The 26,885-nt window shown below is 36.9% G+C and overlaps 1 long non-coding RNA gene across 1 annotated transcript; it reads right to left on the bottom strand.

The window, feature by feature from the left end:
- LOC127432040 (uncharacterized) lies at positions 1-26,513 on the bottom strand. Its single transcript, XR_007895677.1, has 3 exons — positions 26,469-26,513; positions 2,573-2,737; positions 1-244 (listed from the first exon to the last, which is right to left on the bottom strand). It is a non-coding gene; the product is annotated as an uncharacterized LOC127432040 (long non-coding RNA).
- Between the last annotated feature and the right edge of the window lie 372 nt (positions 26,514-26,885).

Consider the following 26,885-nt stretch of genomic DNA (forward strand, 5'->3'; position numbering starts at 1 on the left):
CTGTGCTCTTGACAGGCAGTGTGGACAATGACCTATCCCCTCAGTGCCCCTATTAAATCAGACCCGAGCCTGCAGGCCACAGGATTAGTGTGAACACAGCCATTTCCCCAGGTAGCGGATTTGCCTTCCATTAGCTGACAGTGCCCCTGGCTCCCTCTGCTTCAACTCCAGTTGAGGTCAATTATCTTCTAGACCAAGTCAGGTACTTTCACTTAATTAGAAAGTTCATAGAAGCCGAGACCATCTGGAGAGAGAGAGAGAGAGAGAGAGAGAGAGAGAGAGTGAGAAAAGAAAAAATTGTTTATTGTATTTTGAAATAAGAATTTAAGTAATAATTTTCCGTAGGGATGGGAATTTAACGATTCTGGTTTTATTCTGAATCCACTTCAATATTTCTGATTTTTAACTCTTTAATAGGATCAAGCATTGATTCTGTTAACATTTTGTTCTAGTACTTTTGTGACAGGTGTAAACGTAGAGCAATCAATGCATTTAAAAAGAAAACATACAAGGCCATATCCACACTAATCTATTAGAGTTTGAAAACTCTTTTTACCGTTTCCTAATGTCATCTTTCTTAAAACACTATTTTCGGTGGGGGAAAAAAAAACCCATGTTCCAGTGTGGATGAGAGGCTTAGACGTAGTGAAGACAATACATTACTTACAAGTTTTCATTTGAAAACTCTATTTTTAGTTTCCTAATGTCAATGTTCTCCAAAGTATGCGGTTATGGAGAGAGTTATCGAAATGCTCCGTTGTGGTGGAGGAAAACGAGTTCCAGCGTGCATGACAGGCGTTAACGTAGAGCAATCTATGCATATCAAAAGAAAATGTATAAGGCCACATCCACAATAAACCATTTCCATTTGAAAACTCCTGTTTTCATTTCCTAATGTCACCGTTTTCCAAAGTGTGTGGTAATGGAGAGTGTATTCAAGATGCGAAATCAATGCGTTCCTAAACTGTTTTCATTTATAAAATTTAGTTGTCTGCATTCTAATGTCATTGTTTTCCAAACTATGTGGTGATGGAAAGTGCTTTCAAGATGCTCAGTTTTTGGTGGAGGAAAACGTGTTCCAGTGTGGATGACAGGCATTAATGTAGCGAGATCAATAAGTTTAAAAAGAAAATGTATGAGGCCACGTCCACACTAATCCATTTTTGTTTGAAAACTCTGTTTTCTGTTTCCTAATGTCATTGTTTTCCAAAGTATACGGTAATGGAGAGCGTTTTCAAAATGCTCAGTTTTCAGAGGAGCAAAACACATTCCAATGGGGAAGAGAGGCATACACGTAGCAAAATCAATGCGTTATTATTCCGAGAGCGTGTTTAAAATGCTCCTTTCCAGTGGAGGAAAATGCGTTATGGTGTGAATGAGAGCCTTAAACATAACAAAATCAATGCATTACTATTCCGTTTTCACTTGAAAACTCTGTATTCTAACGTCATTGTTTTTTCAAAAGTGTGCAGTAATAGAGAGCGTTTTCAAAATGCTCAGTTTTTGGTGGAAGAAAAATTTTCCAGTGTGGATAAGTGCCATAAACGTTGCAATTAATGCATTAGTAATCTGTTTTCATTTGAAAACTCTGTTTTCCATTTTGTAAAGTCATTGGTTTCCAAAGTATGCAGTAATGGAGAGGGTTTTCAAAATGCTCCGTTTTGATGGAGGAAAACGCGTTCCAGTGCTCAGTGTGAGAGCAATCAATGCATATCGAAAGAAAATGTATAAGGCCACATCCACAATAAACCATTTCCGTTTGAAAACTCCTTTTTTCGTTTCCTAATGTCACCATTTTCCAAAGAATGTGGTAATGGAGAGTGTTTTCAAGATGCAAAATCAATGTGTTACTAATCTGTTTTCGTTTTCAAAATTTTGTTGTCTGATTTCTAATGTCATTGTTTTCCAAACTATGCGGTAATGGAGAGCGTTTTCAAAATGTTCCATTCTCGGTGGAGGAAAACTGTTTCCAATGTGGATGAAAGGCGTAAACGTAGCGGAATCGATGCATTTCAAACGAAAACGTATTAGTGTGGATGTTGCCTTAGAGTGATTTTCCCTCTGCAACGTTCCATTATATATTTTTTTAAATGGAACACGTTCTGAATAATAACAAATTCTCGATTCCCAAACCTATTAGCACATACTGAAATCAACACATTTGACATTTAGCACTTTAACGTTTACAGATGCAGAGAAGCATTAACTTAGTGTGGATTCTGTGTTTTCTTTATTTACATTTGAAAGAAAGGAAATATCGCAATCGCTATGAGAGAAATCATTTGGCAAGAACGAATATAGCTTGTGCAGTGAGATCCACCTCTAGGCTATAAGCTCTGTTTTAAAAAAAATTATTCATTTTATTTATACACGTATACAGTATGCTTACATTTCATGCGACACTGGCAGTGGAATCTGACTGCATGAATGTATGCAGGCAAGTTTGCTGAAGAATCGAATCATTGATTAGCAGTAGCGTGTCCTTTTCTCTCCTTTTCTCATCCTCCTTTTTTAAGAAATAACATCCTCTTTTCATACATATTTCATAGCCTGCGTGAGGGTTGTTGGTCACCTGTCTGGGGACCCTGACAGATGTCCGCAGCGGCCCACTCCAGGACACTTCAGGCAGGGGAGGGGGTCTCCTGAGGTAGTTCCTCCCATCTCCATGGGTCCCATCTGTTGGGTGTCTCCATCTTTGGGTTTCAATGGCTGGCTGCTGTAGATCAGATAATATTTCCTATGCAGGAACAACAGGGTGAAATGCATATATTCCACTCTTGGGTGGGGGCTTCACTTGGGGGGTATTTCATGAAACCGGTTGATATTATTTTCATCCGGTATGGGTGGGAGAATTTAATATGATGAAATGACAGATGGTTTGAGAGTCTCGAATTTGGGTGCCATGAGCCAAGACAAGTTTTTCTGCAACATAGGTCATGGGAATGTAGCATAACTTTGTTATGGTATCAATTACTCTATAACTAAACATTTCTAGAATAACGAAGGAGGTAAATAAATAATAGTTACAAAATAGCTAGTTAAAATATGCAGCAGTGTAATGAGTTCTAAAATTCAGGACAACATGATCACATGGGAAGTCAGCATGTTGTTTCAAAAATTCCGGTACCCTAGGATCGGCCATGTTATGCTTACTCACTGACAAGCACCATCCCAATACAATTTTTTTGCATCAGCTCAAGAGTGTTTACCTTTGACTGGAAGCATGTTGCGTTAACAGCATTGGGGAACAGGGTTCGGATCCCGTGTTGAAATCAGGAGGTAATCGCATTCGCATAATCATTGATGAGCACAATTCAGAGGTTGCATTTGTCCCTCTAACGTTACATTTTTACTCCACTGATGGTTAGGTTTAGCTTTGGGGTTTGGGTTGGGGGGGTTCAGTTTATAAAATATGCATTCTTCACTGTATTAGAGCCTGTGCAGCTGGAAACAACTCGCTTCACAACTCACTTTTGGGGCCCCTCTGTGGGCATTTCATTCGGAAAATGGAGCACACACGTACATCTAACAAAACTTAACATGTTTCGAATTTTGGAAGCACAGAACGATTTCAGCTAAAGAAAAGTCAGCCTTCTGTTTCAATTTCATTGTGAGATCAGTCTGTTCAGGAAGCTACTTATAGAAATGTCATAAATAAAGTGGCCCCAAAAGTATCTGGATGCTTAAATCACACTTTAAAATGTATCATTGTCATTACATTAGTTAACAAAATATCAAACCAATTGGAATCTGCAAGCAAATGATGCTAGACCTTTTCTCAGAACTAACTTCACTTTCCAATGCCATTTTTGCAGTTACATTAACTGACTGGTTTTAGTTAATGTATGAAGTCATTTCCCCTCAAATTCACACAGGTGTCCTATTAGAGTGAGTGACTATAGACATGTTCCACTAACAACTGACACCAAGAACGTGTCCAAATACTTTTCAAACTTAACAAACTTTTTGTGCAATGTTTTGCTTGAAGTGTTCTTATGCTATTTTATATATATATATATATATATATATATATATATATATATATATATATATATATATATATATATATATATATATATATTTAAGTGTCCAAATACTTTTTGGGGCCACTGTAGTTCGCAATGAGAATCTCATGGGGGAGTCTTATGACTCTCTCAATCCAGGGTGGTCCGGACCAAAGGGAATGGGTCCGATGTGACATGCTGGCCCCTGGATATAATTACTTGCCCATCTGAGAATTTGCTGAGAATACTCATACTGGATCCATTGTGGGCATCTCAGTGTATGGTGAGTGTGAACACAAACAATCCATTCTTTTCGAATCTAATTTGGCACATGTGGTTGTAGTGCATAGACGCAGAAGAAAACTAAGACAAACTGAACAATCAGATAAACCCCCAACTCATAACATGACTGATAAATTGAGGCACTGTTCTATGACCACCACGAAAACCTCCATTGTTCTTAAATATAACCATCTCTCTAAACTTAAAATTATTGTACTAATCATGAGGCATTTTTCCAGTTCACCAGCTCACATTAAGCTTAATTCATGAACATTTGACATGGACTTTGGACTTGCTTATTTTACTACTGTCAAAATACACAGCCATGTGCAGGATTATACTTAAAAAAATTGACAAATGCATCCTATGCAGATGATAACCCAGACAATTATGTTTCTTATAACGTGTAATGTATTATCCATGTTTAAAACTAACAAACTAAATATTAGGAAGTTTTATCATGCATTATAACTGAATCATAACTGTAATTTAATAAGAAAGTACAAGTGTTTGGTATGTAATTTATTGTCTTTTAAATTCCAGAGTGATGGTGTGAAGTATTTTGGTTATTTGCAGTTATAGTTCTCTTATGAAATTCATGATTAAAATGTTCACATTTTGAGCAGGAAACTCACAAACCTTAGAACAATAGGTTGTAAATTAATTATCTTGAGGGGAGGACGGAAATGACCATGTGACCTAGCAAAAGACACTTCTGATTGGCTTAATCTCAACTCAACTAAACATCCCCGCCTAGGACGAATGCTCTCCGTTCTTCATTATTCTTCTTGCACACACCCTTGCGGGAGCCCTTGCTTCCGGGGCTCGGTCTGGTCATTCCATCACCCATCCATCGATGCGACAGACAAAGACAAAAGAACCAAAGTAACGCAATGCAACTTACGCAAGTACAAACCTCCAAACTTTAGCTGAAAGTGCTGGTGGTTTATAAATAATTTCGTACCCGATTGCAAATCAAGGTATACTCAATTAAGTAATTATGGTTCTCAAGGCATAGTCTGTAGACTCCATAAAGTTCATTTTTCCATCACAGATTATTTCCATTTCATCTTTTGTCAAAGCTCGCTCACCAACCTGTGTTTTATGTTTGTCTACTGGATGTGTGTTAGTTTAGTTTTATGTTGTAGATTAGTTAATAAAGTCTTGTTTGTATTCAAAGAGAATTTTACTGTGTATCTGATCAAATCATATCAGTCCCCAGAAATCTCTCGATCCTAAAAGCTGCATTGCTCATAATCTGTATTTAAATCTTTTTATGATATTATTTTCAATGGCCATTTAAGTAGTATTACTGTAAGAATTAATCTTACGTGCTGATCAACTCATCGCTGGCCGAAGACTTTGATTGGACGTAAACATTAATTCTTTTAATATTCCCCAAATCAATCGTTAATCCCCTTATTGAGCTAAATTCCTTGCATTAGTGGTTGGAAAATGACGAAGGCAAAAGCTTAAAGCCATAAGCTAACCATTATGCCAATTCCCTACATATAATTGGTGATGAATGCTGGCAGTTGTAAATATACCAACATAAAGTCGCAAATTTCCCTACATGGTCTAACATCTAATACATATCCTATCTGGGGCCATGAGACAGCAATGTACAACATCAGGTTGAAAGTAATGCATTTAGCAAATCACCATTCAGGCACAGATAACAGATTCCCTGCAAAGGCACAATGCAGTAACTACACAAAACTATGTTTTGTCAGAATTGAGTAATGACTGAAATCGGGTCTCATAGACTATTATCTGTCCTCTGACAGACGGGTCATGTACTCAGATTCAGAGTAAACTGTATGAAACCTGTGGTAACTACAAAATCCACACCAAGAAACTTTCATGCCATTTCTTTCTTTTTTTTCAGTTTCAGCAATAGTTACTGTGTTTTGCCTTTGTAGTAATATCATCAGTGCTGACAAGCAGCACCTTTCTTAAAAGTAAAAAATTGTTACTTCAAATGGAGTCAAATATTGTCCTTAGGGCTGTCGATTTAATCCGTTAATTTAGTGTGATTAAAAATTAACACAGTTAATCATGTCTACGATCTGTACGTAAATGATGTAATAAGGAATGTTCCAACCATCAGAGCAATTCAAGCTTAATGTACTACCTTAATGTTTTTGTGAATCTGTGGCAGTAGGGGCAGCCAGCACAGCTCCAGCTGTACAGGCAACACGCCTCATCTAACCAAGTAGGTATAGATGCAGCTGGAGATCTCAAAATGGGGGTGGAATCTCCAAAAGAGGGCGTAGTTAATACAGAAGGGGTGGGGTTACTCCAACCTAACCTAACCCGTAAACTCCTAACCTAACTCTTTCCCTAACCTTAACAGTGAGTGGTAGTGTCGCCCCCTTTTGGAGTTGTCCCAACCCCCTTCTGGAGTAGCTCCACACCCTTACAGAATATTCATACAAGTTGTGGACATGATTAGTTGTGTTAATTTTTAAACACGTTATTTTTCATATAATTATCACACTAAATTAATTAGGTAAAGGTTTAGGTTGGGGGCTTACGTGTTAGGTTAGGTTGGAGTGACCCCGCCCCCTTCTGGAGAAACCCTGCCCTCTTTTGGAGTTTCTGCCTCCTTTTCAGGATCTCCGGGCTGCAGCATTACCTACTTGCATCGAACCAACAAGAGCAGGCAGCACAGCCTTCAACAGATGAACACTGTTGCACTCAGAGACAGCACCTGCGTGAAGTTGGCCCCCCACCCAGCGCAAAACGTCAGCAAATCGTTTAGTCTCAATCGTTTGTGCTCCGTTTGTGCTGGTTTGTGCTGTAAACATTTTCGTTTGTGCTGCTTCGGTTTATTAGATATTAAAATAATATTTATAGGTCATTCTGAGGTCACTCAGCCCCCCCACATGCTCCAAATTTACCCAAAATAGGCTCAATCGTTTGTGCTTCGTTTGTGGTGTTTTGTGCCGGTAAAAGTTTCGTTTGTGCTGCTTCGGTTTTTTAAATATTAGACATTGAATTATAGACGATGACGTCATCAGCCCAACCACATGCTCCAAATTCACCCAAAATAAGCTCAATCATTTGTGCTCCGTTTGTGCTGTAAAAATTTTTGTTTGTGCTGCTTCGGATTTTTAGATATTAAAATAATATTTATAGGTCATTCTGAGGTCACTCAGCCCCCCCACATGCTCCAAATTCACCCAAAATAGTCTCGTTTGTTTGTGCTTCGTTTGTGCTGGTTTGTGCCAGTAAAAGTTTCATTTGTGCTGCTTCGGATTTTTTCATATTAGACACTGAATTGTCTATGTATTATAATAAAATAAAATAATACATAATATACTATGTATAGGTGCATCTCAATAAATTAGAATGTCATGGAAAAGTTCATTTATTTCAGTAATTCAAATCAAATTGTGAAACTCGTGTATTAAATAAATTCAGTGCACACAGACTGAAGTAGTTTAAGTCTTCGGTTCTTTTAATTGTGATGATTTTGGCTCACATTTAACAAAATCTCAAAAAACTAGAATACATCATAAGACCAATAAAAAAAAACATTTTTAGTGAATTGTTGGCCTTCTGGAAAGTATGTTCATTTACTGTATATGTACTCAATACTTGGTAGGGGCTCCTTTTGCTTTAATTACTGCCTCAATTCGGCGTGGCGTGGAGGTGATCAGTTTGTGGCACTGCTGAGGTGGTATGGAAGCCCAGGTTTCTTTGACAGTGGCCTTCAGCTCATCTGCATTTTTTGGTCTCTTGTTTCTCATATTCCTCTTGACAATACCCCATAGATTCTCTATGGGGTTCAGGTCTGGTGAGTTTGCTGGCCAGTCAAGCACACCAACACCATGGTCATTTAACCAACTTTTGGTGCTTTTGGCAGTGTGGGCAGGTGCCAAATCCTGCTGGAAAATGAAATCAGCATCTTTAAAAAGCTGGTCAGCAGAAGGAAGCATGAAGTGCTCCAAAATTTCTTGGTAAACGGGTGCAGTGACTTTGGTTTTCAAAAAACACAATGGACCAACACCAGCAGATGACATTGCACCCCAAATCATCACAGACTGTGGAAACTTAACACTGGACTTCAAGCAACTTGGGCTGTGAGCTTCTCCACCCTTCCTCCAGACTCTAGGACCTTGGTTTCCAAATGAAATACAAAACTCACTCTCATCTGAAAAGAGGACTTTGGACCACTGGGCAACAGTCCAGTTCTTCTTCTCCTTAGCCCAGGTAAGACGCCTCTGACGTTGTCTGTGGTTCAGGAGTGGCTTAACAAGAGGAATACGACAACTGTAGCCAAATTCCTTGACAGGTCTGTGTGTGGTGGCTCTTGATGCCTTGACCCCAGCCTCAGTCCATTCCTTGTGAAGTTCACCCAAATTCTTGAATCGATTTTGCTTGACAATCATAAGGCTGCGGTTCTCTTGGTTGGTTGTGCATCTTTTTCTTCCACACTTTTTCCTTCCACTCAACTTTCTGTTAACATGCTTGGATACAGCACTCTGTGAACAGCCAGCTTCTTTGGCAATGAATGTTTGTGGCTTACCCTCCTTGTGAAGGGTGTCAATGATTGTCTTCTGGACAACTGTCAGATCAGCAGTCTTCCCTATGATTGTGTAGCCTAGTGAACCAAACTGAGAGACCATTTTGAAGGCTCAGGAAACCTTTGCAGGTGTTTTGAGCTGATTAGCTGATTGGCATGTCACCATATTCTAATTTTTTGAGATAGTGAATTGGTGGGTTTTTGTTAAATGTGAGCCAAAATCATCACAATTAAAAGAACCAAAGACTTAAACTACTTCAGTCTGTGTGCATTGAATTTATTTAATACACGAGTTTCACAATTTGAGTTGAATTACTGAAATAAATGAACTTTTCCACGACATTCTAATTTATTGAGATTCACCTGTATATATATATATATATATATATATATATATATATATATATATATATATATATATATATATATATCACTTACCCCAAACCTTTGAATGGTTGTGTATCATGGTTTCCACGAAAAAAAAAAAAAAAAAAAAGCAGCACAACTGTTTTCAACTGATAATAATAATGAATGTTTCTTGAGCAGCAAATCAGCATATTAGAATGATTTCTGAAGGATCGTGTGACACCGAAGACTGAAGTAATGATGCTGAAAATTCGGCTTTGATCACAGGAATAAATTACAGTTTACTATATATTCAGATAGAAAACAACTGTTTTACATTGGAATAATATTTCACAATATTACTGTTTTACTGTATTTTTGATCCAATAAATGCAGCCTTGGTGAGCAGAAGAGACTTCTTTCAGAAACATTAAAAAATCGTAATGTTTTCAAACTTTTGACTAGTACTATATATGTATGTGGAAACTCGTGACTCAATGAATTAAGAATGAAGCCAAAATAATTTTACTTTTGAAATGTAATTACTGTGTACTATCGAACATCAATTAACACAAATAATGGACCTTTAAAAACTTAAACTTAAAAACATGTGATGATTTATCACACATGTCCAGATGCCAGACTTAAAATTGTGTATTCCCTTTTTTGTGTTTTAGAGAACTTGTTGTATTTAACCGTTTCAGGCATGAATTCAATCCATTTCTGAAATGGAACTTCAAGATCAAAAGTCCAGCAATCTTTTGGTCTGGGTGAAAGGGACCGTGGCTCAAAATCAGTGTCATCACTACTGCCAACATGTTTCATGATCACATTCATGAGTAAACCTTAAAGCAGTCCAGATGTTGTGTCTATTTAATTTAACAGAAGTGTATAGAGCCTTTGCAGTGATCTTGTTTTCTAGCTGCTTACTAAGCTCTGTCCAGATTAGGAGTAGCTATGTTGCCATTTTGGACTATGGCCTCTTTAGGTGAACACAGGACAGTGAAAATGGAATCTCTGTCGACTGCTGGTTTCTTGGGCATCTGGCATAAGCAAAACATAATTGCCCACTTAAATAATCCTGACTCAAAATATGTCATGTTCAGTATAAACCTATTTTTATGTATTACTGTATTGGTCCGAATATAAGGATAATATATTATAGTAATAATATATAAGGATAATATATCTTATATTAGGACCAATATGGTAATGTTGACCCTTAGATGCACAATGTATTCAAAAAACAAACATGGGTCACATGTGCAACTGTAATTAGCATATATTAGTATTAGCAATGAGTTTTCTGTTCAATAAACATTGTCAATCTTAGCTCTCTTGAATGTTGTGCCATTATTCTTGAAGTTAACAAATAATATTGTAACTGACAGCGTTAAAACATTGTACTTACATTGGCCAGAAATTTGATTTAGTAACGACTTTTGTAGTTTGATTTATATCGACTTTTTCTCTACTAACTCTACACTAATTTGCACAAGAGCATCTTGAACAGAAGTGTCACTTGCGCCTAGTGGTGGCAGTGAAGTGTAGCAGATGATACTCCATGTAAATAAATACAATGTTCAATCAGGAGAGACCAGTGAATGAAGTAAAGATAATTGTTTATTGAACAATTGATGTGATGATTAGTCTTGACAGAAAGTCTTCGGCAGTTCGACTCTAAAAGTGTGTTCACATCGAGGAGATTTGCGCTTTTGTTCTCATGCCCAGAGCTGAGCGAAAGTGAGTGACAGAAAAAGAGTCCGACAGACACCAGATGAATATTGAGCTGCTGCTGTCTGAACACCAATAAGTTTTTAATAAACACCATAGCGACTACAAAAACATTGATAAGAAGGAGTTGTTGTTGTATTAAAACATCATCATCCCACATTTTGGTAAGAGACTGAATTGACAAACCCGAAATAAAATGCTCACTGCTCATAAATCGTACTGACTACACACAAAACAAGAGAGATCTATTTTAGAAATATATAATATAGTAGCCTAATATATAGTAATCAGAATGACCGAGACTGCTACTAACCTATATTTGATTTTTGTGACCATTAAGTGATCTATTTTATTCCGTCGGTATTGAATTCAATAAATATCAGCATTTATAATTCGCCTGTAATTCAATGTCTAATATTTAAAAATCCGAAGCAGCACAAACGAAACTTTTACCGGCACAAACCAGCACAAACGTAGCACAAACAAACGAGACTATTTTGGGTGAATTTGGAGCATGTGGGGGGGCTGATGACGTCATCATCTATAATTCAATGTCTAATATTTTAAAAACCGAAGCAGCACAAACGAAACTTTTACCGGCACAAACCAGCACAAATGAAGCACAAAGAAACGAGACTATTTTGGGTGAATTTGGAGCATGTGGGGGGGCTGATGACGTCATCGTCTATAATTCAATGTCTAATATTTAAAAAACCGAAGCAGCACAAACGAAACTTTTACTGGCACAAACCAGCACAAACGAAGCACAAACAAACCAGACTATTTTGGGTGAATTTGGAGCATGTGGGGGGGCTGAGTGACCTCAGAATGACCTATAAATATTATTTTAATATCTAAAAAACCGAAGCAGCACAAATGAAATTTTTTACAGCACAAACCAGCACAAACGGAGCACAAACGATTGAGACTATTTTGCCGACGTTTTGCGTTGGGTGGGGGGCGAACTTCATGCAGGTAGAGACAGCTGGACTGAGCACAACAGAATGCAGGGCTTTTGAGATGTATTTTTCAACATTTCAAACTACATTTACCTTGACACAATGTCTTAAAACATAGTATTTATGACTAGAGATGCTGAAAACTATTGAGGCATGACAACAAAAGTGAGATGCTCCATAGACTGAGTACATAGACCAACATTTAAATTATTAGGAACACAATGGTCCTAATAAAGTTCCCGACAGATGGCCCATCTGCCTCAAGGTTCGACGTGTTGGCCATTCTCTGCTGACCTTTCTCATCAAGTCATCTCTGTCTGCAGAACTACCGCTCACTGGATGTTTTTTGTTTTTGGCACCATTCTGAGTAAACTCTAGAGATTATTGTGTGTGAAAATCCCAGGAGATCAGCAGTTACAGAAATACTCCAACTGGCACCTAATACTCCAACTAGCACCAACAATCATGCCACGGTCTAAATCACTGAGATCACATTTCCCCCCCATTCTGATGGTTGAACATTAACTGAAGCTCCTGCCCTGTATTTGCATGATTTTATGCATTGCACTGCTGCCAAACGATTGGCTGATTAGATAATCGCATGAATAAGTATGGGTACAGGTCTTCCTAATAAAGTGCTCAGTGAGTGTATGTATATGACGTAACATATTTGAATGATCTGAAATATAATATTTATTATATATAATATTTAACATTTATTTTAATTATTATATACTGAATTATCTTTATTTGAGGGCCTTTCTCAGTAAATATTGATATGCGATTAATTAGATTAATTAATTGGCACATCATGTAAATAATTCAATTAAAATTTGTAATCAATTGACAGCCCTAATTGAGGTAAATTTCATATAAATTTACAAGATTTTTCTTGAAAGTTAATTCAAAGGTGAAGTTAAATTCTGTGGCACTATCGTGAGTAGGGGAGTGCAGCGAAGCCATTATCTGTATTTGTATCTGTATCTGTTCATATGGCAAAATTATCTGTTTTTGTCTCTGAATTCGGACAGACCCGGGTGTGGGCGGGGCTTAAACCGGAAGTGCATCAAAACTAAATGAAACGCCCATTTTTAAATGTTACTCTCACATTTATAGTTTTTATTAATAAATAAAATATGCCTTGTATGTGCCTTTTCCTAATAATAGCATAATAATAATAATAATAATAATAATTATTATTATTATTATTATTATTATTATTATACTATTATTATTTAAAAAATATTATTTTATTCTTTTCTTTCTTACCAGATGAAACTGAATTTGTAGGCTATATTAACTGTGGAATATTTTGTGGTTTCTCCTGGTATTTCAGATATTAATATCTGCATTACACAGAATTTTCATTTGTCTGTGCATGGATAACAACATTATTCTGGAGGCAGGAGGTGTCAAGCAAAATGTGAAATGTCAAGCACACATTTGCAGTGAATAATGAATACAAAGTCAAATATTAAAATAAATCAAAATAAAATCAATATAGCCTACAAACAACTTAAGTCCCGTTAGTCTATCAGGAATTTTTATGAAATTATACGATTATTTAGTCAAATAATAACAACAACAACAACAATAATAATAATAGGTTAATAATAATAGACTAATAATAATAATGTTAAATTTACATAGCACATTTCCAGAGTTCAAGAACACTTAACATTCTCAAATTTAGCACAGTTTGAAGAAGAAAAAAAAGATGGAGCATTTTTCAGTTTCTTCATTTTATACAAGGAGGAATATTCCTAAGAGATGAATAGACTACTCTATTGAGCATTTAAACCTTTGTGGAACATTTGAACTTTTTTTTTTTTTTGGAATAAAGTCTCAACCAGATAATTACCTTAATTGCTCATGTGGTTATAAATATTGTCAACTTTAAGGGATGGATAGACGAGCCCTGACGTGAAATCACTTCAGGTCAGGAATTTAACATCGTGCTCAGGTTTAGGCTATAAATATATACATAGGAATTGTGTGATACATTACCATAGACATTTCAACAAGTGGAAAGTGTAAATGATGTTGTATCTTAGTTAATGTTACACCTGACAAGCTCCAGACGCGCACAATTAACAGAGAACGCAAACGGAGTCGACCCTTCATAAGGTTTACGCTTTAGAATTATTGGCAGCACAGATTCATAAATTCGTTGTAATTTTTGGATATGTATATTTAAAATGCCGCTTTACCCTTGTGCTTCTTGGATAATCAATCATACGATTATTTTTAATATTATTCGGATTAATCTGTTATTTGTGCCTTTCCGAATAAGGTTTTCGGCTTTGGGCACATCCCTAACCGTGAGTTTGGGATGAATGGATGGATGGATGGAACGGATGGACGTTTCATCCATATAAATTCAATACATTGATAGTCTTAAAGCAATCATCACTAGACTGTGCTACTCTTAACACAGGAGGATGAAGCAGAATATGGAAGAACTGAAGCTTTTTTAGCTTGTTGAGAAACAAGAGTTCAAACAGAAATGTCCAGTCTTCACGGTCACATGGGCAATGTGCAACAACCTCAAATTCAGCCACACAAAGTCAAGCATGATTTTCATCCCATTCTTCAAATGCTACAAAAAGCTTTTTTGCTTAAATTTGTTAAAATACACATATAACATACTGTCTACCCATCAAGCTCACTAAAGCTTGTGAGGTCCAGCAGGAGAAAACCTCAAGCAGGATGCATTCTCAAGGGTTGGTGTATGACTGGCTGTTGCGATGAGCTGCGAGTAGCCTTTGGCCAGGTGAGCAGAAAGCTGAAATATTAATGAGTGTATTACACACTGGCCTCTACCAGGTCAGCACAAACCGCATGAAACTAATGAAGCGTGCATGGCATGGCTCTCAAGGGCTTAATGTGCTATCTCCGGCAATAACAACAACTGTCTCACACGCACACACTCACACAAATGCACGTATCCATGTGTGTACACATAGACACACAGCCCCAGGTGTAACTCCAAGATATAAACACATCTGCCTGCCTGATAACCTCAGGAATTTGAAAGAGGGTCCGTCTTTTGAAGAGCCATCTTATGTACTCAATGATGCTTAAGGCGTTTGTTTGGGAGTGTAGACTGAGGAATAGCGATGTTTGATTGGTGAGCGAATCATACTTTGAGTCTGATCTTTTTTCAAAATCGGGTGTACCAGTTCACAAAACCTTTCTGAATGATTTGTTTATGAATCAGAATGAATCAATGCGAGCGGTTCTTGCAACAACAACTCACTGAATCATCAAACCGGCAACCGTCATTTTCGAAAATGTGCAACTCCTAATTTTAGAATCAATGTTTATAACTGATGAGTGATCTAATACTAAGAGCACTTGGCTGATGGAGCGAAAATATTGTCACTTTATTAGCCAAATAGCAGAGATGTTAACATATAAAATGCACTGGAAATATGTTTATGATTTAATTGTTCTGTATGTGTGTTGATAAAACTGTCATACAGAGTTGGTTTTAATAAATATAATTTTATTAGAACATGTAAACTTTTTGATCTAAATATATTTTAAATAATTACATTTTAGTATTGTTTATTGTAAATATAAATTGTATATAGTCGTAGGCTATGAACTTTTTGAGCTGAATCATGGTTGCAACTGAATTGGGACACCTGACATGACAATACCCTTACAAAAATCGGGAGTTTGTGGCAAATTTGCCGCAAACTTGCAGCGAATTTGAAATCGCCACTGATTATTTTTAAGATGCAAATGAGCTTTGCGGCAAACTTGCAACAAATTGTCCATTGTTGCCAAATTTTTGCTGCAGGTTCACCACTAACGATGAAGAGCTGAAAACGTCTGGCAAACATTTGCGGTGAATCACAAGCTCATTTGCATGTGAAAATAATGAATGGCCAATTTGTGGCAAGTTTGAGGCTAGTTTGCCAGAACTCTAGATTTTTCTTAAGGGCACCCTTATTAATAAAACATAATAAAAAGTAATAAACAGTGTTTTGTGCCTACACATGGCTTTATCGGAACATTTTAGAGCATGTAATGTGTTACGCTGGGACATCAGAGACCAAAACTGCTGAATAATTTTTTGAACCGGTTCATTGAAACAAACTGATTTGCGAAAATAAATCAGACTTCCCATTACTACTGAGGAAATTTTATATGCTCTATTTTGACACATCAGACAAATACTTGACCCTACATTTTTCCAGTGTAGTAAAATAGCCTCTTAAATCAACACACTTTGCATGTCAAAACAGTGAACACCTTTATTTCTACGCATGGAGACAAATTTATAAATGAGCAAAGAATTTTCTTTTTTATAAGCCCTCAGGAAAATTGATGAGGGAAGTCAGTCCAACATTGTTTTCTTTGGACTGCCCACCGAAGCTCTATAGGCATGATTATGGAGTGAGTTTTTCCAGACTTTTCTTTTATGGTCACCACGAAGGCAGTGGAGACCCAAGAGAGCATCTAATTTATTGTGCTAGCATGCTAGCATGCTCTCTCTAATGGGCTGCTTGCTCTGATGAAGGACATGCTAATTTCAGAGATTTGCATCTGGATATTTCTTACTTTTTTCTCTGCTGACCTTGGAAAGAGGTGCCACACTAGGATATGGGAAGATATGGAAATTAGCTGACAAATTTCTCACTCATTATTGGGGAAAAATAGAAAGAAATGCAGACCATTAATGTACATTAATTTACTTTGTTACACTGCTCCCTAGAATACTTGATTGTGATCTGTTAATCAAAGCATTCTGCAGAAAAATATTTTGTACAATAACCACTAAACTAGGTGTGCTTTCGATTTTTGCTATAGCAGACCATAAAATGGACCAGAAAAAACCAATAGACTTAAATTAAGTAAGGGAACCAAGCCACATCTAGGGACTAAAATATCATAGAATCTTGGCATTGGCTCTTTTGACTTTGGATATAATGGGACTAAAGGCCCCTCAGTAAAAAAGGCACTTTCGATTTTATTTCCTCCCAAAACACTAAATAGCAACAAAAACTACAACAACCCTTTCGTAACCATCTGTTTGTCACTGTGTACTGCAAAAAAAATGTTGATCCATGAGGTCATCATGAGCAATGTCTAAAGGTTGATACTGATCTAACATTTAATAACTTTCCAAATGTTGCAAATTTATGTAGCTTATGAGAATCCCTGAAATTATGACATTTATTTTGCAAAAAATTACTTATTTAGGTTTGGGATCGATGCCATTTTCAGGCATCGATAATTGGAAGATTTTCCCAGTGCTTAGTGAAAGACATAAATAGGGCTGCTCGTTGCACAATAGTCTTGGTCTTTTCAAACATTTTTCTCAACACAACTTTGGTGAAGTGTGAGCAACAGGGTAAATTAAAGGGGGTCGCACACCGGACACGTCTGGCGGACGACATGGTGTGTTCTAAAATTCGAAACAATAATTTTCTACGAAGGTACGCACACACCGCCAATGCTCAACGTCATAATTCTGCAGTACTACGGAACTTGCATAGTTTCCTATTAAATTCGACCCAAATCATTATCAAAAGACAAAGATTGTTTACTCTAGCTATCACTGGATGATATATTGTGTATATGTAACTTTCATATAGCCTAAAAATACATTTTAATCAAAACAACCTTCTAGTATTATTTATTTTCACACAAATGATGTTGTTCCATCAGTATTCAATAAAAATAAATGTTTTTCCTTCAATCTTGATACACTTTGCGACCAGAAAAAAAGCAAATTTTCCATAATGGGTGCCTAGCCCCATTGTACCCTACCACTGCAGCCTCATAGCAACATGATACAAATCATTCAGAACACCTAAGCAACTACATTGCAACACCCTTGCAACCATCCACAACACATACCGTTATGGGAGCGAGTTTTAAATGGGCAAGCACCATTCACATTTTCTTCATAAAATGTAAATAAACTTGTTTTGCGGTTGCCATTTAATGAAGCTAGTAAAATCACTCTGAACATAATAGAGAAATTATAGGAGTTAGATAGAATTCTAAGTAGCACTGTAATATCTCTTTGCTCATGAATATTCATGGTCATCCTCATTATATGACAGGAAGACTGACAGTCACAAATTTCCTCTATTTCCCAGCGAATGCTAATGAAATGGAACTTGTTTACAAAGATTCACAATGCAAGACAACAACAGTAACAATGAAATAAGACTCAGTTACAGGACTACTACAAACCCTTATCATAATAAGCTGTGAAAGTACTCCGTCGACAGGTCTCAGTGCTTTGTTATCCCCTCAAAAATTGCGAAGCTTTGGTGGGAATGCCAATCAGGAGAAAGGGGCTTCATTATTTTCCTCTTACCCCTAGAACTACCTTCCCCTCTAATGGCTATCCAAACAGGTCTGTTAGGGCTGCTAGTGGAAGCTAGCTAATGAGTGCTCTGTTAAGTGTAGAGGCTGTCTCTCTCCCTGCTTCTGTCTCTTCCTCTTGCTGTCTCTCTTTCTCTTCACTGAAAGCCATCTGAAACCTACAGTAAAGGAATAGGTCACCCAAAAATGAAAATTGACATTATTTACTCACTCTCATGTTGTTCCAAACTTGTATAACTCTCTCTATACAACTCCATACAACTGTGCTATATTCTTCTGTATCCATACAATAGCTTTGTGTGACAAACAGACTGAAAATAATTATTCACTAAAAATCTTCCCCTTCACTTTAACTCTCAAATCAAATGTGGTGCCATAGAGGACAACAGTCTGGTTCCTGAGGTAAAAATCCTATTAATTTTCTCCATCGGCAAGTAAATTTTTTTATGTATTTTTATCCCCTTTTCTCAAAAAATTTGAATGCCCAATTCCCACTACTTAGTAGGTCCTTGTGTTTGTGCGGTTACTCACCTCAATCCGGGTGGCAGAGGACAAGTCTCAGTTGCCTCCACATTCTGAGACCATCAATCCGCACATCTTATCACGTGGCTTGTTGTGCATGACACCGTGGAGACTCCCAGCACGTGGAGGCTCATGCTACTCTCTGAGATCCACGCACAACTTACCACATGCCCCATTGAGAGGGAGAACCACTAATCACGACCACGAGGAGATTACCCCATGTGACTCTACCCTCCCTAGCCACCGGGCCAATTTGGTTGCTTAGGCGACCTGGCTGGAGTCACTCAGCACACCCTGGATTTAAACTCGCAACTCCAGGGGTGGTAGTCAGCGTCAATACATGCTGAGCTACCCAGGCCCCGGTGAGTACATTTTTAACCAATTCTTATAAACCTTAAAAAACAAACCAGCCGCGTGCTTGTTAATCGATGGTACAGTATATGCTTCTGTTGAAGCCATCAGTCGCATTATTTCAATGTAATAAAAAAAATAAATAAATAAAAATAAAAATTGTGTTCAATAGAAGAATTCCTGGTGAAGAACTACACTACCCATGATCCTGAGGGGGAAAATCCACCAATTAGATCATTGTGGCAAATAGAACTCTGCAGCAACCGCTCACAAGCACTTTGAATGATGCAGCCGAGTCGCCTCCTTACACTCTCAAAATACGTATATATTAAAGCAATATCACACAAGCAAGAGTGCTGTATTGTCCGATATCAGCACGGCTGTGATTTCGGTAGTAGGTCACAGCCGTGCTGATTTAGGGACATACAGCACGATTGCGTGTGTGATATTGCTTATATACAACAGTTCAATGAACAAGTAAAAAAAAAAAAAAAAAAAAAATGAGGAAAAACTAAGGGCGCACTTGTTAGAGGTCTGCAACCCGACCCGGGCCTGATGGGACCCAAGAACCCAACGGGTTTCAGGCCGGGTTCAGGTCAGTTTTTCGCACATGCGCTCTCACTAACAGACACGCACGAACAGACGAGTTAGGGGGCGTTCACATCAAACGTATTTTTGTGCGCATCTGTTCTGTTTTCCCATTGCTTTCCTATGTAAACACATGCTGGACAAATGTCTTTGACATTTACACCATGTCTTGCTTTTTCTTTAGCACCTTGCACAGGACTGGCACATTTTAAACACCATGTCAAGTTAAAAAGAACTTCACATTTTCAAAAAAGCATGTTGAAACACCTGCGCTCTGTTTCATTCTTTGTGCTGCGTCTAGATTGTTTTTAGCGCAGTTGTCACAAAGATTTAACAATCTGAGCAAGTTCAGGCTGCATGGAGGGGACAGTTGCAGTGTTTCATATTATTCCAGATTGTTCTGCACCAAGAGGGGACTGTTGCATTGTTTCATTTTATTCCACATTGTTCTGCACCAAGTGAAGTTTCAGCAAATAAACGGTAAGTTAATGCTTTTTTTTTCCCCTTCTGCTCTAGTTCTAGTGTACTAAGGGGCTGCCGTGCCTTGTTAAAACTGTGTATGTTTATGGTTTCAGTACTGTTACGAATGTTGCCTATATGCTTACATAAAATACAGCCTATTGCAACGGTACTTGTTAACAGAGGGGACTGTTGCAGTGTTTCATATTATTCCAGATTGTTCTGCACCAAGAGGGGACTGTTGCATTGTTTCATTTTATTCCACATTGTTCTGCACCAAGTGAAGTTTCAGCAAATAAATGGTAAGTTAATGCATTTTTTCCCCTTCTGCTCTAGCTCTAGTGTGGGGCTAAAGGGCTAAAGGGCTGCTGTGCCTTGTTAAAACTGTGTATGTTTACTGTTTCAGTACTGTTACAAATGTTGCCTATATGCTTGCATAAAATACAGCCTATTGCAATGGTACTTGCTAGGAGAAGAAATTATATATTAAGCTATTTCGGGTTCAGATCGGGTTCGGGCTTAAAAATTTGACTGTATCGTTCAGGCTGGGTAGAGTCGGGCCACACGGTCTCGGATGTGGGTCAGGTTCGGGTTTCATTTTAAGGCACGTGCAGACCTCTAGCACTTGTGCATGGAACTACTTTCTCACACCACGGATGAGAATCTGCCATTGCTAGTTGAAAAGATGCACTCAACCCTCCGTTACTAATTTAAAAAAACATCACTTTAGAACTAGTAAAGACGTCTTGGGCTGTTTCTTACAAGTTGCCGGTGGCATTGAGCAAGAGTCATTCACTATTGAAACCATGCTCTCCTCCGCCATGTTGAATGTTTGTTTACATCTCCTCCAAAAGTGGACACTCCAATAGTGTCAGATAAGCGAATGTGTGATTACTCAGCCTGTTGTGTCTCTCAGCTGTGATAAGCCTTAAAGCTGAAGCTGTTAGTTTAACTTTATTTCCAAGCTGAAGTGTAGTAGAAATCTGAGCGATCATGGAGTGAGTGGCAATTACTGGTGACTTCAAAGAAACCTGTCAGCGCCGACTCAAATGATCGTCAGCTCAATTTGCTCAAGACACACAAAATAGTATTTTTTCACCTGCTGGCTAAATTCTTTGTCACAGGAATAAATAAAAAGAGAAACATCTGCGGTGCTCTTACATTTTAGTTTAGAGCACCATGAACACAAGCGGAGTGATCCAAACATTAAAGTGTCTGAGTGCTGATGTTCTGAGACATCAGCACTCTTGGAATGCTTCTCGTCCACTTATATTCGAGGACCGGAACTAACTGTTGTTTATTTGTATATATCTGAATATTTTGCAATAAAATTACAATATATTGTTACTATACTTACCTCAACAACTTTAAATGAATAGTTTTATATTTTTCCATTGTTTTTAATTCAATTATGTCATTCACAATGCTTCATGGAATTGTAGTTCATGGCCTGTAAAGCTGTTAGTCTTAAACCTTTTTGTCCAATTTTATAATAATCTTTTGCTTCAAATTAAAGTTTGTAATGTTGGAATTTACCTCGAAGCTGTTTGGTTTGGTTCATGGCTTTCATGAAGAATTTTATGAAATCCCTATGGAAAAAATGAATAGGAAAAATACTTCTGGAACCAAGACGGCTGAAAAAGTGGGCGGGCAGGGCATCAAAGACATTTAGTCTCGATACATGCAAGAACCAATGATGTTTAGTGTCAAAAGGTTTTGACACTTTAACTTTAGTCTATTTGACTTTTATAGTACATTTTTGAGTTTCAGTGAAACTTAGTCTAACTTAAATATTGGTCTGTTACTCGCACAAACCATCATATGATTTTAGGAGACTTGGAATATAGTGCACATATTGTATGGACTACTTATGATACTTTATTATGATACTTTAAGGGTGCTCTTTTGTCATTTTTTAGGTTGACAGACCCAGTTCCCATTCACTTTAACTACATAGGGAAAAGCAGCCAGGACATTCTTCAAAAATTTACCTTTTATGTTCCATGGAAGAGAGAAAGTCATGCGTGTTTGGAACAACTTAAATAATTTTCATTTTTGGGTGAATTACCACTTTAAGAATCAGCTCCTAAACAATATTGGAAATGACAACAACAACAGCAATGGCATCTACGGATGATACAATTAACTGATCAGAATGGCTGAGATTGTATGTTTTATGTGTGCAGTGCAAGCAGATTCAAGCACAATGCCTTGTTTCTTAACTAGGATGAGAACTTTCAAGACTCACCTAGTACCAACCATGTGAAATATTTAGAATTGTCTGAGGGTTACATGCTAGGTGTGAAAATCTGCTGCTAAAAAATTCTGGCCAGTGTTCTTGATTCCGACACTTCAGAAGTGGCCACACAATTCCAAATTCGCAAACTTTAACCAATTCTTCAGAGTAATATTTTAATTTATACTTACTTATTTATAAATGATGGTTGTGGTAAGAATATTATACCCCGTAGTAATAAAGGGAAGTGTGTGGAGTGGATAACACAAATCAAATTGTTTAGTGGAATGCTGCGGACCCTGCCAAATGTAAAGTTGGGTATAATGTTCAAATGCCTGCGGAGGGAAATGTTCACTGCTTGGCAGCGTCGCTGTAAATCTATCTATGTGAGAACACAGCAACACTCTGTTGGAGTGAACTGAACTGAATGAACAAAGAGCGGTTGCCAGAATATGCGTGAGATTATTTGGTCTCATTTGCCAGACACTATTCTTGGGAAGGAAAGTCATCCAAACATTATCAAGTCCAAACAAACAGTGAATGATTATGAGCTTAATTTGATCTTTGGGAAGAATGTATGGATAGCAAAGAAGCCTTGTAACAAAGATATATAAGAAAACAGCAAACTTGTAATTTAATACTCCTCTATATTGTCAACATATACAATGAATCCTCAACAAAACATTACTTTACTCTCAGATATGCAGTTAAGAAAAAAAATGTTGCGTTAGTTAAAACAGTTAAAGGGATAGTTCACCCTATCATTTACTCTCATGCCATTTAAAACCCACATTACTTTTTTTTTCAAGGAAATATGTAGATAAATATAGCATGATTTTTTTTTTTTTTTTTTTTTAATACAATGAAAGGAAAGAGGATGGACGCTGTTGAGCTCCAAAAAGGAAGAATGTCTATATGGACATTATAGTCTATATGACTCAATCGCTACATTCCAAGTCTCTCATTTGTATCTGCATATATTTAAACATGGCGCATGAGGACGCGTCGCACCAGGATTGATTCTATACTAAAGTATTAATTGACCCTGTAACAACAAGTCTGAAATCCGAACATTAAAGAGTTTTTAGAGTTGTGGGCAGCAAGATTTTCAGTGAATAATGACCAAAATTTTGCTTTGTTCTTCACACAAAGCTGTAGTATGGCTTTAGAAGAATTTGAATACAGTGCAGGAGTCATATGGACTACTTTTATCACATTTTTGGTGCTGTGTTGTAATTTTTGGAGCTCAACAGTATTCTTCACCATTCACTTTCATTGTATGGAAAAGAACAGCACGAAACATTCAAAACATATTTAGTGCACCATGGAAGAAAGAACATCGTTCAGGATTTGGAACTTGAGGGTGAGTAAATGATGATAGAATTTTTATTTTTGGAGGACAAATGTCTTTACTATTACTTTGTGTGAGAATATGGCCCAAAATGACAACCTTCAGAAACAAAGCCACCACAAATCCACTCCATAAAGTGGTTAAGTAACGTTTTTTCCAGTTTGTACAACAATAAAATGTCATGTCTAAATTATAACATTTTCGTATGATCACTGAGTACATAAAGAGACATTTAGAGCGCTCTGAAAAAGAAAAACAAACAGTCAAACAGAACCGGAGTCTGAACTTTTGTCCTTTGCCCAGGACCGGCATTTGCTCTGCCATCAACCATGATAAACAAACTGAAGGGCAGTTGCGTTTCACATAATTACTCGGGCAGAAAATGTCCATTACAGCCTGTTTTGTTTGGCACTTGAAGTCGAACTTTAAACCTTCCAAGAAAAAAAGTGGGACTGTGCTGGAAGTTAAAATGGTTTTGTAATTAACGTTTCGGTGGATGATCACTCATTGCAGGTCTCTATTTGTACAGTATATCCTCATTTTTCAAGCCTTGTACAAGGCTTATTATAGTTTATTTTTTATTTTTTTTTTTTTTTATTAAAACTTTATTTCTATTTTTTTTTCTATTTTTTATTTTATTTTCTATCTGTCCTTTCAATTTTGTTTATTTTTCATTAGTATTAGTTTTCATCTAGTTTAAGTTTTGCCACTGTTTTCTAGTTTCTGTTTATTCTAGTTTGTTTTTCAATATATTTTTATATTTTACGGCTGCCAATATGTATATAGTAAACATACTGTATCATGAAAATATGTTTAATGCTAAGTTTTATCGCCACCTTGTGGCATTAATTGTGATGTTTAATGAAGATGGGTAATAAAGTGTTTCAAAAACTTAAACCGAAATTTAGATGTTTATTACCCTAACCCTTTACTTTATTTTGGAGAAGTGAAAATGTATTATAGTTTAGTTCCAATTTTTCTACTTATGTTTCTTCAGGTAAATAAATTTTTTTCATTTGTTGTCAGTTTTCGTTAATAGTTACACTGTCTTGCACAGATGGCATCAAAAAAAAAGAAGTAGAAGAGGGTTTTCTTGGGCAAACAGCAAGAGCAAACACTCAAACAAAGCTGACCCTAAAAGTGACCAATTCATCTTATTCTTAATCACTGCTTTCTGTTGTCCTGATGCCTCAGTGAGACACTGTGACATGGGTTACGCATCTGTGCAACAATGCCAAGTGAGATTGTGTTGCGTGCCCTTGTTTAATAGGCTTATCTCAGTTGGTGTGGATTGCTCAGTCACTGACCACATCATTTGTAAATGCTCCCCATACCATCATCCTGCATCTGAACCTCCACCACACAATCAAGTGCCATTTGGTTTTAGGAAATTTAGAAAACCTTTCCATAGAGCTGGTGGTAGATTCATTGGTGTGTGGTGGACTTCTGAAATGAAGAGGCAAAGTTCCCTCACTGGGTTTGCGTTTTTTTTTTTTTTTTTTTTTTTTTTTCAATTTAAATATATGCTTTTTCTTTATTTAATATTTACATGGTTTCCAGGTTAAAAACACATGCAACACCATTTACCTTATGCTATTAAAGTAACACTTTACAATAAGGCTGTATTTGTTAACATTAGGAAATTACATTTGTTAACATGAATAACAATGTATAATACTTTTACAACATTTGTTAATCTCGGTTCATGTTAATTTCAACATTTACTAATACATTTTTAAACCAACAAGAACTAACAATGAACAATTTTGTTTTTATCAATTCATATTAACCAAGATTAATAAATCCGGCTTAAAAATATTGTTCATTGTTAGTTCATGATACATAGTGCATTAACTAATATTAATAAATGGAAACGTATTGTAAAGTCACATTAAATTCTCGTCGAGTTTATACAAACCACTGCTCTCAGTGCAATTGATGTAAAAATGTCTGATTGGGGACTGCGTTTGTAAGTAATTAGGCAGAACTGGATTGATTTTAGAATATCTGAACATTCGGAAGCAACATGTCAAATTCCCATGTGATCATGTTGGAAAAATTTGTGATGCAAAAGGTAGTGCACTTGCCCTTAACATAGAACTGATAGTTTATGGGAATCCATGTACAAATCAGGCCACCATTGGTCATGTCCTGATTCTGTTACACCACTTTTCTGCTTGTTATTTCTAACCTGTTAATAAATGCATTACTCTACTTAACCTGCTGAGACCCGAGTGTGACTGCTGTATGCATTTTCCATTTCCCTTTTTGATTTGTAACTAGTAGCACCTGATAAACATCCATAAGATTGATGTCCTCATACAGTATGTGTACAGCGGGACTAAGTTGTGAAATAAATTAGCATAAATTATTCTGATTCAAAGTAATGGCAAGCATTGTCCTATCACTACCAGCCATGTTGACATAGTGTGCTGTCTTTCTGCACTGGTCGCAGAACAGTTCGAAATGCACCTTATTTTCATCCTAACTCTGGATAAAGCCTCTCAGCATTTTTTTTCTCAATGTGATAATGCATAGTAAATATAGGATTTCTAATGTAAATCTAGCACTATTGTCCACTATAGAGTACATTGTGTTTAGCAGCATGCTATTTCGTGATAAATCGCTCAAATAAAAAAACAAAACAAACAACAACAAAAAAAAAAAAAAGAAAATGGCATATCGGATTAAACTAGAGCCTCTAATCTTCTGACTCAAACAGGTTTCAATGTAAAAACTTAGTTATGTTTCTTACCAGATGTAGTTTTGTTGGTGTTTCTCCCAAAGACAATCTCTGCTGTGGCCAGCGCCCTGTTGTTTTGTCACATGACTCCATAGGTCGAAAGTTTAACCCTTTACTGACAGCCTAGAGTCTCCTGAACTGAGATCAGTCAGTTTAAATGAAATAAACTTATGCGTTGTGTATAGCAAAACCAAAATACAAAGCCCATGTGGACATTGGGTCACACAATGTTAAAGTATAGTAGTATAAAATACTATTAAAAAAGAAAATAGAGTGCTTTACATACTATTTGATCTCACACTTTTGTATTGTTTGTTTTGTTTTATTTCTTTACTGTCAGTTATTTTTTATCCTAAGTTATTGAGCAGGCACTGCCTCTCTAACCTCCTCTGACAAAACACCCCTGTGCACACTCCATCCCTTTTGTTG

Source organism: Myxocyprinus asiaticus, chromosome 41 (assembly GCF_019703515.2).
Source record: "Myxocyprinus asiaticus isolate MX2 ecotype Aquarium Trade chromosome 41, UBuf_Myxa_2, whole genome shotgun sequence".
Lineage (NCBI taxonomy): Eukaryota > Metazoa > Chordata > Actinopteri > Cypriniformes > Catostomidae > Myxocyprinus > Myxocyprinus asiaticus.